At 38.8% G+C, this 18,729-nt stretch overlaps 1 protein-coding gene across 31 annotated transcripts in view; it reads left to right on the top strand.

Annotated features, from left to right (window-relative positions):
• Nucleotides 1–18,729, top strand: part of RASGRP3 (RAS guanyl releasing protein 3) — a 99,077-nt gene that overhangs the window by 12,454 nt on the left and 67,894 nt on the right. For 6 of the 31 annotated variants that reach the window (XM_070574089.1, XM_070574113.1, XM_070574090.1 and 3 more), the window contains one exon: nt 15,927–16,066. The exons of 9 other annotated variants lie outside the window; for them this stretch is intronic. The gene's annotated coding sequence lies outside the window, so the exon portion shown is untranslated. Of the gene's footprint in view, nt 1–4,819; nt 4,924–14,977; nt 17,829–18,729 lie in introns of those variants that run through there. 16 more of the 31 variants (XM_008531572.2, XM_070574098.1, XM_070574112.1 and 13 more) reach the window with 11 other exon arrangements.

Here is an 18,729-nt window from a genome sequence, read left to right as displayed (position 1 = left end):
AGGTCCGAGACATTGTTTTTTTCAAAAACCTACTTTTAAGTCATAACACATTATACTATGTAGCTAAGATGAAATATTGTGCAGCCACGTGGGAAAAATCATATTTTAGAGGAATATTTAATGACACTGGAATATTTAAAAATGTTTAATGACGTTGGAAATAGTTACGAGATATGGTAAATTAAAAAGGCAGACTGAAAATCTATAGCCATTATAAATTTTAGAAAAGACAGGAAAGATATTTTATTAGCTACCTATTTCTGTATAACAAATCACTCCAAAGCTAAGTGCCTTTAAAGAGCAGGCTGTCGTCAGCGGTCCGTTGGGGCCGCAGCCACCTGAAGGCCTGATGGGGGCTTGAAGATCTGGTTTTGAGGGGGTTCACGCATGAGGCTGGCAGGTCAACGCTGGCTCTTGGCTGGGGGCCCCAGTTCCTCTCCTCTTGGGTTGCTCAGTGGGGCTGCTTGGATGTCCTCAAGACATGGCCTCTGACTCCCTTCAGAGGGAGAGATCCAGGAGGCCAAAGTGAAAGCTGCAGTGCTTTTGATGACCTTGCCTTAGAAGTCGTACACCATCACTGCCCTGTATTCTACTGGTCACCCCAGGGCCAGTCCTGAATCGTGTGGGCAAGGTCACATCACACAAGGGCATGTGAGCATCCCTGGGGACCATCTGCAGGTTACCACACTCACACCCCAAAACAAAATTTTAAGAGTGATGTGGTTGGAGTTTGATCTTATTTTTCTTTCCTGTGCTCTTCTAATTTTTTATGGTGAACATACATGAGTTTTGAAATCACACACATACAAATCAACACAGCGTATTTTTCGAAAACCATACCCATTCCAAATAGGAGCAAATCAGTCCCTGCTACCCGGATACAAAGTTGGTTATCTATGCTTTTTTTGGTTTGATATAATCCTGTAACTTAAGAAAGGGGAATTTGTATGGGAAGAGGGATAGTTTTGAAATATGGGACACAAGCTTGGAAGAGGTGGCCAATGCAGAGAGCAGGCATGGTAGTACATGGGCCCAGGGACCAGAGAAACAGCAAAGCAGCTAAGAATGTTCTAAAGAGTGATGAGCGTATTGTAAGGACCTTGAGTTTTCAGCTGAAAGTGATTTAACACACACCTTTACCTATCTCTGTTTCTTTCTGAACTCCTATTAAAATGAGATCAAAGGGTTGCATTTTTTTTTGTCACAAATACACAGCGACAATATTTTGAAAGCTGGAGAACAGATGGTTGACTACTAATTCAACGGTGGAAATCAGAAAAGCAGTCTAATTTGTACTGGAGAACACTTCAAAGACTCAGGAATTCGTGGCACTAGGTACCATTGAAACTGCAGGTGAAGATGAAGGTAAAATGAGGAAGACTGGCTGGAAAATCTTCCTAAAGCACAGTTAGATTCCTAGATCTCCTTCCCTACTTTACACAATTGGGAGATTGCCCCTCTCCCACCATAGCAGGATGCTAGAGGTTTATTCTCTCAAGAGGACAAAACATGAGATGTTTAGAATGGGGGACCCTGGTCTTTGGATGAGGCCCAGCTGAAGACAGGCATTTTATACTTAAAACCAGATAATTAATTGAAAGTTGAGACCTAGCACTCTTCTTCCACTCAGCTCCCAGAAGTGTAGGCAAAGCAGAAAATATGACTGCTAATAGGTTCTAGGGTTCATATCTTGAGACGTGGCCAGCCAACAGGGATGTTTTGGCTCCACTTCTGAAAAGCATGGGGAAGGGACTCATTAGGTTAGGGAATCATCTGCCTGAGTTGGGTGCTCACCCCTGAAACACTCAAATGTGGCCAAAGCAAGAGAGGCACTGTGACTGGCCCAGTTTGGATCATATGCTCATCCCTGGACCAATGAACTTTGGTCAAAAGATCAAGGACATTCCAAAGGTAGGAGGGGCAGTTGGGGTTGTGGTTGAGGTGAGTGATAAAGGAAAGTGAGCATGTTAGGCAGACAGTGTCAAAATGTCAAGTAAAACTTATCAGTCTCCTCCATAGGAGATGATGTCATGTCAGCAGAGGTACCATGAAGGCTTAAAATTGTCTTACAAATGTAAGAAATGAGTGCACTTTACATTTCTACAATACAATATGGGTTTTCAAAGTACTTTTTTCCTATATTATTTTATTTGCTTTCCAGAAAAATCTGTGAGAGAGATACTGTCATTTGCACTTTATTGATTATTAAGGGGGACTCACAATGGCCTTGTGATGGACTCACTCAATATCCTTCAACTAGATTAAGACAGAGTTGGTATGAGAAAGCCTGTCTTTTGATTCTTAGTCTGATACGATTTCTATTTTAGCATCCTAGTGACTATGCCAGGATCACAGATTCCTAGGTAATTGGGCTGGGAAGGACATTTGAAGATGCTATTTACAGGCAATGAACTGTGTGACTGTTCATAGTCTCCTAGGGCCTCGCCCCCTACTCCCTGCACATCAACCCCAACACGTGTAAACTCAATAGAAGCTGAGAGAACGCTGCCAAACGCACACAGCCCGGAGGAGCCACGTGGCCTCCTTTTGGAATAAGACTAAAGAATTACTGTCTGGGGAGAATTTTCCATCTGTTTTCCAGATAAGATTGATTAGAACCATCTATTCGGTTTTGCAGATTCCATGAAAGAACAGATGAATTGTACCGTCTGGCCTGGTTAAGTTTAGCTCACTTTCTCAGAAGAGTTCTAGCTCCGCCATGCAGGGAAGGCCTCTTTACCTTCAGACATCCTACAGAGAAGAGGAGCTGGGAAGTCCAGACATGAGCCCCACCCTGCCCTGAGGACCTCACTTTGGGTAGGAAGAGCTGCCTCATTTTCAGTAGGCCAGCTGGGCATCAGCTAGACAACTTCACATGCATTCCACTTCTCCTTCTGCTGAGGTTAGAGCAGGAAAACATTATTTCTCTTTGTCTCACTTCTAAGTAGACACCTAACCCTCTCCCTCCCCACCAAGTCAGTTCCCTTTGCTATTTTTGGTATAAAGAACTTTCCTTCAATTAATTTCAAGGCTTCAGAAAAGCAGTTAAAAGAAGTTGAGTTGGGGAGAAGCATCTGATCCTCTTACTTGTGTGTGTGTACACAGACACACACACACACACGCTAGCACCCTATATCTGTGGAGTTGAACTGATTAAAAATGAGTCCATCTTTTCGTTTGTAATGTAAGGATAGTTTTTGCACTTTAATGGTGAGTTCAGGTAATCTACACTGATTGTGATTGTTAAGGTATTAATAATGTTATTTTTTATTTTCTATTTACTATTCTTTTCTCTCCTGCCTTCTTTTGGATTTTCAAGTTTTCTTTATTCCAATTTCTCCTCTCTAGTGTTTTGGAAGTTACATAATCTATTTCTTTTCTTTTAGTGGTTACTCTTAAAATTTTAAAATACGTATTTGATTTAGCAGAGTCTAATGTTAATATCTTCATATTGACGTCTTCTTCTGAATAATATAAAGAAATCTTCCGAATAACATAAAACCTTAGAAACCTTTAATTCTAATCTCATTCGACCATCTTTCCTGTTATTACTGTTGAAAATTTTAGCTTCACTTTTTTTCTTTTTCTAAACAATTTTGTTGAGGTATAATTCACATATAATAAGTGGCACCTATTAAAAGTGTACTATTTGATATCTTGACATATGTATATGCCAGTGAAGCCATCACTACGATCGAGATAATAAAAAACCACTTAAGAAAAACAATCCAGCTCACACATGACCATAGCTGGCCGCCTGTTCTCACGGTCAGCTAGTTTTCTGTAAACTCCTTTTACTTAAGGACTTCTGTAGCTTCTGGACAGGAGTAACTATGATAATCATCATTCATCAAAACCCACTAGGCATTGTGCTAAATCCTCTATGTTAATTATTTCTCATTGCTTTCTTTATTGTCCTTAATTTTTGATTATAAAACCAATAAAAGTTTGCTATAAATGAAGGTACTTAATACCAAAATGAATAGCATAAAAAAGGAAAGACGTGCGAGTCTTGCAACCCTCTTTTTGTCCTCAGAGTGGATACAGGTTTACTGCTTATTGTCACTACATATATTTTCTATGCATTTGAAACCATATGTGATTATAATAAAAATGGTGCTAAAAGCATAGCGGAGTTTTTTTTTTTTTTTGGCTTAAACAATAACCACGTATGCATAGTGTTTTTTGCAGCTTGCTTTTTTCACTTATTACATCAAAGTCATCTTCCCATTCCATGCTTTTCATGGCTGATGATGTCATGGATGCATGATGAATTAATGCACTGTGATTGTTTTGATTATTCTCCTATAATTTTTAGGTTGTTTCCCTTTTTTGTTGTTGTTATTACAAGTGTCACATTGAAATTATCTTACATGTATCTTTGTGCACTTACTGAATATTTTTACAGGAGAAAACCCTGAAGCGCAATGCATTATTTCCAACCTAGATAGCCACCCTTTGAGTTGGGTAGTATCTTTTCCCTTTTACAATTGTGGAATTTTGTGCTTCAAGAGTTGAGTGCCTTACCCAGCTAGTGAGTGGCTGGTTGGGGAATGAGAATCCTGATTTCCCAGTTCTCCAATGTGCAACATCCTCACTACTCACCACACTACTACTAGTTTGGAAAACGCTTAAAAAGAAAAAGGTTATTAATGTTGGAATTGTCAGGAGGATTACTGGGGATTTTCAGCTAATAGTAAATAGTCCTGTGGAATTAGAATGCAGGGGACATATTTCAGGCAGTTTATATTTTTCCCCTGGCCCTTCAGCTGAGGACGCTAATGTGAGAACTGAGGGGTATTTTTAGCAGGTTGCTTTTAAGCACTCTGGGGAGGTTGTGAAATAACTTGTCTATCACAGGCAGCTAGGAATTGCTTGCCCACTTTTTTGTTCTGAAGGAAAGGACACAGACCACCCGATCCAGTAAGTTGGGTCCAAAATTGGACTCATGTTTATTTTAGTTAATAAATGTGTTCTTGAATAATATGACTTGAATTTTGGTTGGTTGAATGCCATTTTTAATGCACCAGGGGTGCACACATGTCTTGTAATCCTGCAATGAGTGGCTTTCTAAAACAAAGAATGCTTTGGTAATGTGAACAAATTTCCCTTAATTTATGTTAAATATAACTTATTTGTTCTGTTCTTAGGGCGGAGAACCTTACGCTAAGTTGTTTGTGTCTTTGAGTGTGTTGGCTGGTATAGTCATATCAGTTAACAGTAATACGAAATATATAGGCTGTTAAAAATATACTCCAACCTCTCACTCCGAAGTCCCAAACCAAATGACATGGCAAAACCGTATAATTTATAAGAGGTGGTTTAACTCAACACCCCATGCCAGGAGGAGTGCAGTTGTAGACAGCAGGTGCTTCTACCCTTATCTCTGGATTGTGGGCCCCATTCCTGCCACACTGAGATGGCATGTGGAAGAGCTGGCTCTTCAGTTACTAAGGCTAGAGTCCAGAAAACAAGATAGAAACAAGTGAGGGTGCGACTGACCCTTTTCCGCATTAGCAGCATTGCATGCTTTGAAAGTACAGTAAAATAATTTTAGTCCAACATTAACATTTTCATTCTTCATAACATATCAGTTCACATTTGCTCATAAATTTTTTCAGTCAATCAGCAATTGATTCTACAACTGGAATGGCCTTTAGGGTTCATGGAATTTCCGGTGTTTGCAGGTAATAAGGACTAGCTGGAGGGAAATAGGCTCCAACTTTTAACTGACAAATTTTAGTCAGTTTGTCTTCAGATGCTTTGGTTTAAAAAAAATATTATTATACATGAAAAGCAAGCAAGCATCTTCAACAGAAATGATTTAGTTAATATGCCTGATGGGATATGATTCTGAAATGAATTTTTAGTGCCTCTCATGTTATAATCTTGATCCCCTAAGTTGACGTTTATCATTCTTTTTAAGGCATTGCTTTTAGTTTAGTTTTGGGAAAATAAAAGAATGCATAGTAAAATGAATAACTTTGCAGTTCCAATAATCCCAGTGTTGGAGATCTATACTATGGAAATAAATGCACCAGAAACTAAAGATATATGTCAAGGATATTTAGTGCAACACTGTTTATAGAGGCAAAACACTGGGAGCATCTTGAATATTCATTAATAGGGTGAATAAATTATGATATAACTACACTGTGGAGGAGTACACAACTATTAAAAGGAATAAATTAAATAGACTAAATTATTGACCTTGGAGCCAATATATGTGACCGTGATGCATTGTTAGGGGGAAAAATCAAATTACAGAATAATGTTTTGTTTTTAAACGGAGAAACAGAACCCCATACGTATCTGTGTATGAGATCCATTTCTCACAAGTGTGTGTTATCTTGATGAGATAGGAATGGTTGGGAAGAGAGGTTATAAATTTTTCTTTATGTATATCTGTGTCGTTTGACTTGCTACAATGAGCATTATTGCTTTTTAAATTTAAATATCTTATAAAGTAAAAAACAAACGCAGAAGTCCTGCTTTTGTTATTTTGTACAAGGAAATAAGTCTATTCTTCCATATGATAATTTAGTTTTTCTGACCATTGGAATATACATTTAAAAAGAACTTACAGGCATTCAAATGCCTACAGAAGCCTCTCTATTTAGTTGGTATTTTTCAACTATTTTTCAGTGCTCCCCTGCACTGAATTCTCACCACCCTGTGTTCCTCTCCACCGGCCAAGCCTCTTTGCTGAGCTTCATCCTCCTATGGTTCCGCTAAGGAAACAGCACCCCTCTCAGTTCTGACCCCTCCCCTCCAGATGCCCCTCAGTTTGAGAGTTTTACCATGCAGAAATTGATCTGCTTTTCACAAAAAAGCATGGCAATCACAAAGATGAGCCCTGAGAACAAACACTCCTTGTTTAATTAAAACATGAAGGAAAACTGCCATTTTTTTTTTATGTGCTTCTAACAGTGCTTGCTTAGTTTACTCCCTCTGATCTACAAAAAAGAAAATCCTGTTGCAAGAACTCTAGATCCTCCTTCCTTAGCGGGTTCCCACTCTGCTTGTGGTTGCCTTTGTGTTCTCCCAGGAAGTCATAAAAAAGAATTTCTTATCCCAAGACTTTCTATGCACAAAGAGTCTAAGAATTCCAAGACTGCAGCCAAAAAGTTGAGCAAACACAGAGTAAGTAAATTGTGGTGATATTCCACGAGGCGGATGATAAAGGCAGCGATACCTTAGGAAAGGATATGGAAATGAGGTTAGAAGCTCAGGCCTAATGGATTTATAACTTAGAGGCGGTAATGGTTGGATTAAAACTTGAGTGAGTAGTTTGGCAGTAAGGACTGGAAAACAGGATCTATAGTCAGCTAGCTGGGTTTGGATAACATAGCAGTTAAAGTGAAAAGCAGAAGCGATTAAGTAGAACATTGGCCTTGTTTAGAATTATGAACAATTTTGAGCAGAAGGATTTGGTATCGAAATAATAAGGCTATTTTATAATTACAACCATGGTGTAAAGATTCATTCATTCATTCAGAAAGTGTACACTGAGTGTCATCTTCCAGCCAAGGCCAGTGGGCTGTGGTGTGGACCCAGGACAGCTTAGCTGACTCAGAAGGAGGCCAGTGTCACGGAGAGTGAAGCAGCCCTGGGAATATGGGGAGAAGCGCGGCAGTGGGGTCCTCTAGTTTGCATAGGAGAATAAGAGGGTTTGGAGTTTCTAACTTCGCTTTTCCATTGATTCCTACGAAGATCAAACTGCGCTCCACCTCATGCCTTTAGCTATCACACATTTTGAGAAAAAAATAAATTTAAATATTTTCTTTGCCTCATTTATCCCTGAATCAGCTTTTTACTTTCTGCTTTGAAATAGCAACCATGCTGAAACTTGACGAGAAAGGAAATCATAAATCTGAAAAGGGCCCTTCCATTATTCTTTGCACATTAAAGGATTATCAGAAAAATGCACAGAGGCAGTCTCGGGGATTTTTTTTTTTTTTTACTCTCAGCAACTCTTTTCAAGAACTAAAAGAATTCTGGAAACAGCAGTCGCATTTTAGATTTAGACTCAGATTAACTTTACCGCTAGTCTGAGGTTTATGAGAGCGAGATCCTCAATGATTAATGAAAGTTGCGGTCAAATCAGGGTTTTGAAATAGAGCTATTAGGGGAAAAAGATATTATGTAAGTAATTATGCTAAGCAAGGTGCTTTGTGCCGTGAAGGCTAAATTTTCCTTTTCGTATTTTACTGAATCCAGCTTCAGCTATAAATCTAGCTTAATCTAAGAAACTGATTAGATGGAGGGAAAAATGCTGCCATAAAGGTAAAGTGAAATGAATTAGATTAAGTAAACGCAACTATCCTAATGTGTAGTGTGTTTTTAAAAAGTAAATGATATTTTATAAAAAGGAAGAAAAGAAAAGAGAAGAGATAAAAAACAGGAAGAAGAAAGAGAATGAAAGCGGAAGTCTGTTTTTAATCGGGACTAATTTGTCCAGAAATTTGAGAGTTTCCCTAGGGATGCTGAAGAAAGGGGGGAGGGGCACAGAGACTGGGGTGTGGGGACACCTTCTGCAGAGGCCTCGTCTGGGGGAGACTGTGCTCCTTCATTGTTGTCCTTTTTATTTGTGTATAGCCCATCTCTAGTTTATGAATGTCCTGTGTTCCAAATGTTCGCTTATAAATCAGTTATTTGGAACTCAAAATGCTTTTAATCCATAGAAGGCACGAGCCACAGGAACAATGTTATAAATGTCACCCAGTCTACCAGGCTGCTCCACAACCACTTAATGGGTATCACTGGTTGATTTATCACACTTTGCAATGGATAATAGTAGCAGACTACTATTGTCATGCCAATAATTAGACTCAAAAGTACAATACAATTGGCTTGGCTGTTGTGCTTGAGGGTGAGCAGGTTTGATTAGGAAAGGACGTGCAAGTCTGTGAAAACTTCTATGACTATTAAATCATTCTAGGGGTAAATGTGTGGGTTTGGAGCCAGACAGACTTGAGTTCACCTCCATATTTCTCTCTCTTTCTCTTTGCTGCTTACTAGTGTGGACAGGCTAGATAACGGCATGAAAGGTCATCGAGGGTGATAATAGCATCTCCTTAGAGCATTGCTGTGAGAATTCAATGAGCATTTTGCACAGATATTAGCTTGTTACATATTAATCATAATCTATTAATATAAATGTGATAATATTAATAGATACTTATTTGTTTTCATATATAATTATTATTATTTCTTGTATGTGGCTTTCTGCATGTTCCAACTTTTCTCCCAGCGAGATGACAGCTTTGAGAGCAGAGATTTTTGTCATGTGCTTTGGTCAATCCTTAAATGCAATGCGCATTCAACACAAACGCTATCCTTTTTCAAACTATTTGCTTTGTTTAAGGGCTTTAGAGATTAAGAACTCTACTCTCTTTCACAATTTTTTCTTTCTTTCTGTTTGTTACAGGCATGTAGCTAGCACAGCTCTTATGATAACTGATTATGACTGGTATTTATTTTGGTTCACACATGGTGCAAGGGGAAGAACAAGATGGGGAGAGAAAATTCCCCATGTACTTAGACAAATGTTGGAAGAAAAAAGAGAAGGAGGAAAGGGGTCCAAAAAGTGTATGTATGTGAGAAAGAGATGACCAGGTAGAATTTGCCAATCTGGAGAAATAAGAGAGTAATGTTGCATTCAAGGTCCCTTTAAAAGGAAAGGAAGGTGCGGTCGGGATGCCATATGGTGTTAGTACCTCAAATTGACCAGCAGGTGGTGTGTCACCAAATTGGAGCAGCTTGTTTGCAGTTTGGGACATGGCAGGTGGAGGTGCAGCTTCAGGAGGGGCAGCTGGTAGGAGAGGTTTATGCTATCTGACCGTGTATGCATGGGATGGATACCATTTGGGAATTTCTACTTAAGGAAATGCCTCAGATAGGCACAAAGGTCCATCAGGACGTCTCTGAGAAACTGAATCCAAAGTGCTCGAGCGGGACTGTGCTTCCCTCCTCTTCTTGCATCCTTTGAGCCTGGTAGTTCAAGCACTTCCAGTGACTTGCTATCAAATATTGGGTCCAGGACCAGTAAGTCAGAGAACCGAGACTTAGTCGAGAGGAAGCGTCCGGTTTAGTTAACGAATGCTCAGGCTTTCTGCTCTGGGTCCTTTCTTCTTGATCACATTTCTTGTCAATGGCTTTCTCCTCTTGTGTAGATGATTAAAGTACTTTATGATCATAGCTCTAGTATCTCTTTTCTTATATAAAAGATCTCATTTAAAAATGAGCAAATAATACATATTTATCATGGAAACAGTAGAAAAAAGCTAATAAGCCTAAAGAAGGGAAAACAACTGTATGTGACCCCTTGTCCCAAAGATAACCACTGTTAAAAATTTGATATGTAACGTTTCAGACTTTTACAAATATTCACGTATTTTCTTTGAACAATGAGATTATACTGAATAAACTGTTTTGTAACTTGAATTTTTCACTTAATTTATGCTGAATATTTTTTCATGTTAATAATATATGTCGGTAAGATTATTTTATGATTGTACAGTGCTACATCTTACGAATGTGTTATAATTTATTCAACTACTTTTTGGGACACAGATTGTTTCTAATTTTTCGCTCATAAATAATGCTTGAGAAACATCCTTACACATACGAAAATCCATATTATTTATTTGGAATATGTTTCTAGAACAGGAACTGCTGAATTAATGAGCATACTTATTTTAAAAAACTTTTGCTACATATTGCAAAATTATCTTCCTCACATGTTGTACCAGTTTATGCTCTTGCCAGCAGAGTATGAAGGAGCCATTTTATAAACCTCCTGCCAACATTGGGAATGATCAATTTTTCATCTTTGTGAAGCTTATAGATAATAAATGCTATCGTATCATCATTTACTTTGTTCTCTTTTTTAGGAAGCTGAATATTTTCTTCATATGCATACTGGTCATTTATATTTCTTCTCTTACGAAATGCTTGAATTACCCTTTTCCCAATTGTTAGTTATAAATGCTCTTTATATGTTAACACTATTAACTCTTTACCATATGGGTTTCATTTTTTAATCACATTTTGTCATTTGTGATTTAATTTTGATTATGGCGGGTTATTTCTGACATATATAAATTTTACATTTTATCCACTTAAATATTTACAATTTTTTGTTTATTACTTCTGCTTTTGTGATCATAATTAAAATAGTTTTCATGATAAAAGTATTTAATCATGGTTAAAATAGTTTTAAGATTATAAAAACAATGACATGATTCTCTTCAAGTTTGTGTGTGGTTTTCTTTTCACATTTAACTCTTTAGTCCACTAGCCATTTCCTTAGTGATGGTGTGAGGTAATAATTGCGTCTTTATTTTTTCTAATAATTAACTATTCAACCAATTATTGAGTAACCCATTCTTTTCCCACTGGGTTTGAATACCAGATTTAACAAAATAACATTTTAACATAGTGCATGTATTTATCTTTCCAGGCTTTCTGTTCTCTTCCTTTGCTCTGCCTCTTTTGGTACCAGTATCAAACTTAATTCTTGATGTTTTTAGCCTATTTAATACCTAGTACCCCCTTGCTGTTTTTCTAAAATTTTCTTTTCCATTCTCAGTTTTTTATTCTTTTAAACAAACTTTGGCCTTTCTTTTTTGGCCTGTTTTAAAAAAATCTCTTTGGGATTTTAACCAAAGTTTAATCATATAAATTAAATAGGAGAGAACTGGTATATTTACAAAGTTGGGTCTTCCAGTGCTGGAAAATTGTACAACTCTCCATTTGTTGAAATGTTTTCTCAATAGAGTTTCACAAATTTCTTTACATAAGTTTTTCACTTTTTTGTATTTCCTAGAAATTTTGTTGTTGTTGTTGCTACTATTATGAATGAAATTTTTTTTCCCACTATGTTTTCTAACAGTTTTGGTTGTTATATGAAAAATTCCATTAATTTTGTGTATTTATTTGTAACTGTTCACTTCACTGATGTTTCTAATTTTTAAAAATGTTTTTTAGGTTGATTCTATTAAGTAAATGATTGTAACATGTTCAAATTGGAAAATTTTGTGTCCTGCTTTCTCATAATTCTTCTTCAGTTTCTTTTTCTTGTCTGGTTGCAATGGCTCACATGTCCAGAAGAGTGCTAAATGACGATAGTGACAACGAGCATCCTTTTCTTGTTTCTGATTTTAATGTTAATACCTCCAGCATTACACCATTAGGTATGCAGCCTGTGGTTGGTTTAAGATAGATAATCTTTATCATGCTGAGAAAAATTCTCCAAACTCCATTTTATTAATTAAAAAATATTGATATTCAATTTTATCGAAAGACTTTTTCAAGATTACCAATTGTGCTAATCCAAAAGCTTTTCTCTGTTGATTTATGTATATCATTATGCTAACATATTTCTTAACATTGAGATATTTTTACCTGTCTAGGGTAAACTATGTTTGTATGTGAGGTTAGTCTGTGGTTTCCTTTGTTGCCCTTTATCGGTTTAAGTCAGGAGTATTATGTTAGCTTGCTGTTACTTTTGTCCACTTGAACATTTTATGGCCTGGGAATTATCTGTGGCTTGAAGCTCAGAGAGAATTTGATTGTGTAAGTAATTTGGACAAAAAACTTTTCTTGGAAACAATTTCTCGATAACTTATATATTTTTTCATGATTATTGATCTCTTGTTTTTCAACTTCTTCTTGGGTCTGTTGGCCTCTAATTAACTGTTTTGGCTTGCCCACAATATTTGATATGTGGTATTTTCATTATTAAAAACTTCTAAGCATTCTGTAATGGCTTTTTGGATTTCTTCTCCAATTAATGATTTTTTTTTTTAAAGAAGAGCTATAAAAAGTTTCCAAAGCTTAACTCTTTTTTGACTTACAGTTTTGTAATTAATTTATGGTTTTATTACTGTGTGGTCATAGAATGTGGCCAGAATAATTTCTTTGGGGGGCAAAATTATTTAAAGTTTTTTGGTGGCCTAATATAAAATTAATTTTTGCAAACTTTTTTTGTATCTCTTCTTAATGGAATAGATAGAAGATCCTTCTCTTTAATCGTTCGTTTATTCATTCAGCACTGTTTCAGCTATGTGTCACCTACATGTGAGGCTTTGTATTAGGCATTGCAGGATATAAAATGAACAAGTCATAAGTTTTCTCAAGGTTGTCGAAGTTTAGATGGAACATAGACACATGAAGACCTAATTATAATATAGAGCAAGAAACGTGACAGCAGTGGAATGTACAAAAGAGAAATGCAAGCCCTGTCATAGGTTCTGGGAATACAGAGATGCCTAAGATACCACATGCCCCCTGAGAGGCTTTAAGTCCAAGTGTTAAAAAAAAAAAAGGTAAATTGAAGGCGGAGATAGGCTTTTGGAGGCAAGGCAACTAATTAGGAAACCATCATAGTCATTCGGTAATAAATTAAGACAGATGAGAGACGTTAGGAAACAGGAAGAACAGAGGGGGTTTTCGCATTTGAGGGGCAGCTAGAAGAAAGGTCCACATAGGAGGCTGAAGGAGGAGGTAGGAGTAAAATTTTACAGAAGCTGTTGAAGAACATTTTAAGGAATGGTTGGTCAGTTGAGTTAAACGCAGCTGAGAGGTCGAGTAAGGTAAAAGCAAAAAAGGCGTCCAATAGCTCTGCTCTTTGGTGACTTGGGGAAAGCGGTTGCAGTGAAGTGAGGGAAGAAGCAGACTGTATGCAGGCTGAGACTTAAATGAGACACAAGACGTTGGAGACAGGAAATGTTTTTCCAGAAGCTTGGTTGTGAAGGGAATGAGGGAGTTAGGGCAGTAATTAAAGGAGCAAAGGATCAAAAAAGATTGTTTTAGGACATCAAAACAAGGTGAGCATGTTTAGATAATGGGAGGGTGATCAGACAGGGAGAGAAGGCACGACTGTTGGTGAAAGGGTCCTGAACAGGTGGGAGTCACAGGGTGAGACCCACAGCCCAGGGGGTGGATGGCCTCTGACAGGAGGAGGGCACATCTTTCTGAGTGGAAGGAAATGATGGATATTTGTAGGTAGTTGGGGCAGAGATGTGGGATCTCCCCATTTCCTTGCAAGGCTGGAAGAAGGTATCATTGTAGAAACTTCAGTTACACTCCAGGACCCAGTTGGAAGAGTCCGGGGTCTTGGTCTGCATTGGTCATTGGCTTCATAGGTATGACTCAAGATTCATCCCTTCCTCTCGGCCAATACAGCAAGAGAAGAATTTCTATGCTTACTTTCCCAAGGCTGTTTTTTCTATTGGTCAGTGAAGGGTTTCCAGAAGTCTCTCGCCAACTATGTGTTATGCAATGGATCGTCAGAATAATTAATACAATCAATTGCAAATAAAGTGATTGATGGATGCCATAAGGTCACAAAAGCTTCTGTAACTGTAAATACAAAGCATAAATAAATCAAAATAATATTTCAAATCTTCAATAGGCCTCCTTTTCTGTTTCTGATTAATGATTGTCACATCAACACATGAGGAAAAATGTTTCTCAGGTGACGTGTATTTTAGCTCATTGTCTTTTGATATCTGTAGTTTATTTATATTACTAACTTTGAACCCTTAAAAAGGGATATGTTTCGAAGCTTGCAAAAAAATTTCCCATTTGCACTTTGGGTTCTCACATGTTGATAAATTAATCCCCTGAGGGAATGGCAAGACTGAGGGTTTTTTGGTCTTTTTCTGTTATTCTGGAAAAACAGTCTATCCTCTGCATGAAGGAAAACTTCTGGTTTGATTAACACTGTAAATAATTATGAGACAAAACCCAGATATGAGAGGTTGCCCACGTAGGCTCCTCAACTGAGTAAGATCTCACTTATTAAAAATCAGGGTTGACAGTTTAACAGGCGCATTATGGTTCAGAAATCCCCTGGGGCATTTTAACATTTTAAACTCTTTTTTGGATGTTCGCTTTACCAAATGAGCGGACTCCCTGTCATATCTCCACTCTACCCTGCCCGGGCACTGATTTTAGAAGTGTCACTCTTACTATACCAAAAAGTCAGGTACCCAAGGTCGAATACTATCCAAAGTCAGATAGTCCAAGGGCTTTCCTTGGTGAGATGGAGGAAGAGGAAGGGTGGGAAAATCAGCTCAGGTGAGATGAATTCACCAAAGCATCCAGGATGGTTTGCCACCTTTGTGAGCAGCACGGGAAACAGGTTGGTCCAACTTCCTAGCACACCAAAGGGGGCAGCAGTGCATCTGTAAAATGCTTTGTAAATTTTGTGATAATTTCTGTTTCTACTCTCGTTCGTTGATAATCTCAAGTGCTCTGGTGTGCCCTGAAATGTTGACACAATCCAACAGACAGCTATGCGGAAGTTTGCTTGTTAGCTACCCGAAATCATTTCCATTAGCTCTTTACATAAAGCCGCATTTGATATTCTTCAATAAGCCCTCACACATTTGCCCCTGAGCATCACTTGCACAGCAGCCCTGACCTTTGAAATTAAACTGAAGCATTCTTAGAGTGTTAGTCCGCCTCCAGAACGGTCTATTCAGTCCTGTGGCTTCTCCAACAAACTGGAGCCTGGGATGCTGAGAAAGTGAAACCAAGATGGAGTGGCAGATTGAGTACTCCGGTGGCACCTGGAACACAGAGCAGTTCCACCTGCTTGGCCAGTCTGTGATTCCTTCCTCCTGCTGTTCAAGAGCCCCAGTGAAAACTTGAGTGAGATGAGAGAGTGCAGGGACTGCCAGCCTCCCCACTGCACCCCCACCCTCCACACAAACACATTAACTTTCCACTTACAGTGACCTGCCTGCCAGTGTGACTTATCAGCTGTTCCGGGTTTGTCACTAATAGAAAACAAATTGTGGAATGTACTGCTCTGCATGTTAACGAAATGGCTGAGCCAGCTCAGGGGTTATGAGAAGGTTTGCAAATTAAGAGAATAATGATCTTCGGTTTCTGACCTCCTGGCACGGCAGCAGTATTTATCAGGAGGCGCATGTGACTGGTTAAGACACACAGCCCCAGCTTGAAGGAAACAGCTGCTGGCGGCATGCTCCGGGACTTGGCAGCTGGACAGGCAGGGTGCTGATGTGAGGAATACCGCGACAAAACCGCCCCAGTAAGTAACTGGAGAACTTTCATGTGCGTGTATGTGTGTGTGTGTGTGTATTTGCAAGCTACCGACAATTTTTAATCTTGATTTTGGTCTCCCTCTGGCAGTAAGCGACGTATTTTATTTGTACTTGTTATTAATAGCCATTTGTATTTTTACTGATTTTTTTTTTAGAATCTGTTATTTTCAGCAACGTTGTTTCTAACTTTAAGGATGAATGAGGTATTTTGTTTGATTCCTATATAGGAAACATCGAGTTTATTCCCTGGCATCCAGGATTTTTATGGTCTGTGGTGTTTAGGTTCAAAACCAAAATTCAGGTTTTAAAGTAGAGAACCTATTGAAGTGAGTCGAGGGCTAGATTTGATTTTAATTAGTTTTACTATTGAAACTTGAAAAATAGTGTTTTGAGAAATAACTTGTGAATTTATTGTATGTTTGACTTGACCATTCCCAGTCAATTTTCAAGACTATCTCATTTAACTGTGTATAACAATCTGCAATAGACACAATGAATAAAATAATATTTAGGTTTGAAATCACATTTAGATTTCAGGCACGCTTTCTAATTCATTGAAAGATATATTTTATAGCTCTTTTCTTCAACAAGCAAATTCACCTTGACTACTTTAAAGCTAAAATTTTGACTTGCCCCTGGTCTTATTTTAGATAAGGGAAAGTTCATGTTTTTATGAGGCTCAGAGTCTTTCTTCTTTGTTTATGGTCTGGATTATAGAAGTGTTGCCTTAAGCTGATTATCAACTCTGGGAGGCCTGGCACCCAAATAGCTGAGAGGACCTGTTCTATTGCTGGTTCATTTGGCAAGAATGGAGCTTGCCCTTGGGAGAGCAGCAAAGCAGACACGGTACCGGAACGGAGCTGTCGTTCAGGGCTTGTGTCCTTCCATGACAATGTCCTTCCTTGTGTCCTTCCGTGGTAGTCACTAGACAGAACGCTTAAGGAGAAAAGAAAAGGGGAAAGGGAGAGGGCAGAACCCTGAATCAGTGATGTAAACCTCTGGAAGTGACTGGCCTCTTAGTCAGAGCATTGCAGAGAGATAACCAAACAAGTTCCCTTTTCTGGATCGCCTGGATGTTAAGAGGGGCTGGAGGGTGGGCAGAGAGGGCTTGTTTTTCTTTGAATTCTTACTTAAACACTTGTTTTGCTTGTGACAATCCCCAGGTGGCTAGTGGATTGTCAGGTAGGCTCAGGTCATATAATTTTCTTGCCATTTCTGCCCCCTGCCGAGAGGGAGCACAGCCCCCCCCCACCACCACCACCAACCTGTGATGTATGTGGAGAGTGGATTGAAAATGACCCAGGATGTGCTGGCTCTGTCGCAGTTTCCTCAACACAGCTGGTCCTGAGTACCACATCAGCCAGAGATCTGGGATGGAAGCCCTTTCGGATGCCCCATCTGAAAAAATGGCCAGTCTGGCATTGGAATGTCTTCCCCCTTCATTTCCTTGAAATAGAAGAATCCACAAAACCTAGAGTGTTCAGTGAGAAATATATTTCCAACTCCTCCGTTCCTCTTTATGCCATTTGTGAGAGGTCCTTGGGTCAGCATGTGGCCACGTGGCCAGTGACTTCCCTGTCTGACTGCAGGGCGCTGGCTGCCCGCTGGGCCATTCTTTAGGGTGTTCACTTCTGGCTGGTTTCACTTTTTCCACAGGCCGATAGAGGAAAAGAACTCTCCGGTGAAACCGTGTCTCTGGATTAATAGAGCCACCCATGATAAAATAGGGTAGTCTAAAGGGCAGTCAGAGTATCCTTTGAATTATTCAAGTGCTGAATTTTTGAATGCCCACCAATTATTTTGAAAAACCAAATAATACCCTGACTTCCGAAATATTAATAACAGAATAATAAAATTAATTATTTTTGATGCAGATAGTATGTCCTTAGAATCAAAGACTTTTAGATCTGGATAAGAATTACAAAAGGTGCAATTTAATGTCTTCATTTCAAAGATGAAGAAATTGTAGCAAATTTATCTGGCTCATATGCAAGTTAGTGGCAGGGCCAGAAAAGAAAGCTCAAGGCTTCTGCTACTGTTACCATCATAATATTAACACTAATAATTATAACTTATATTTATTGTGCATTTAATGTGTATGCCAAATGATGTGCTAAGCAAGTGTATTTATTTTCCTATAATCCTCACAATAAGTCTCGGTGCTGTATATTATCATTCCGGTTTTATAGATAGACAAGCTGAAGCTTGGAGACCCCCTTAGCCGCTCAACTATACATGCTTCAGGCAGAAGTGGCACTCAGATCTGACTCCAGAACATGCACACATTAAAAACTAAAAGTGGAACACGTACGCTAATCCCACATGTTTAAATTTAAAAGCTCGTGAAGTGCAAATGAGAATATTTCAGCGCAGTGCAATTAGACACACAATGTGTGTTATGGCCCTTTCCAGCTCCCCATGGCAGGAAGGGCGAGGTTTCCCCCTGTGACAGTCCGAGCCCAAGCTCCATAGACTCGCGGACCGGCAGCACATTTTTCTCTCTGGTGTAGTTCAGTGATGGCCCTCACATCGGTGCGAACAGCGGTCGAGGGCTTTATTGTTGTCCTGAAACACACTGCTTTCACTGCCCCTTCTGACCTTCTCCTCACTTTTTCCTGTCACTCCTTTCCTTTGGAACACAGCCACTCCA

This window comes from Equus przewalskii, chromosome 14, assembly GCF_037783145.1.
Source record: "Equus przewalskii isolate Varuska chromosome 14, EquPr2, whole genome shotgun sequence".
Taxonomy (NCBI): domain Eukaryota; kingdom Metazoa; phylum Chordata; class Mammalia; order Perissodactyla; family Equidae; genus Equus; species Equus przewalskii.
The sequence above is the reverse complement of the archived record's forward strand: the minus strand, read 5'-3'. Positions and strand labels throughout refer to the sequence as shown.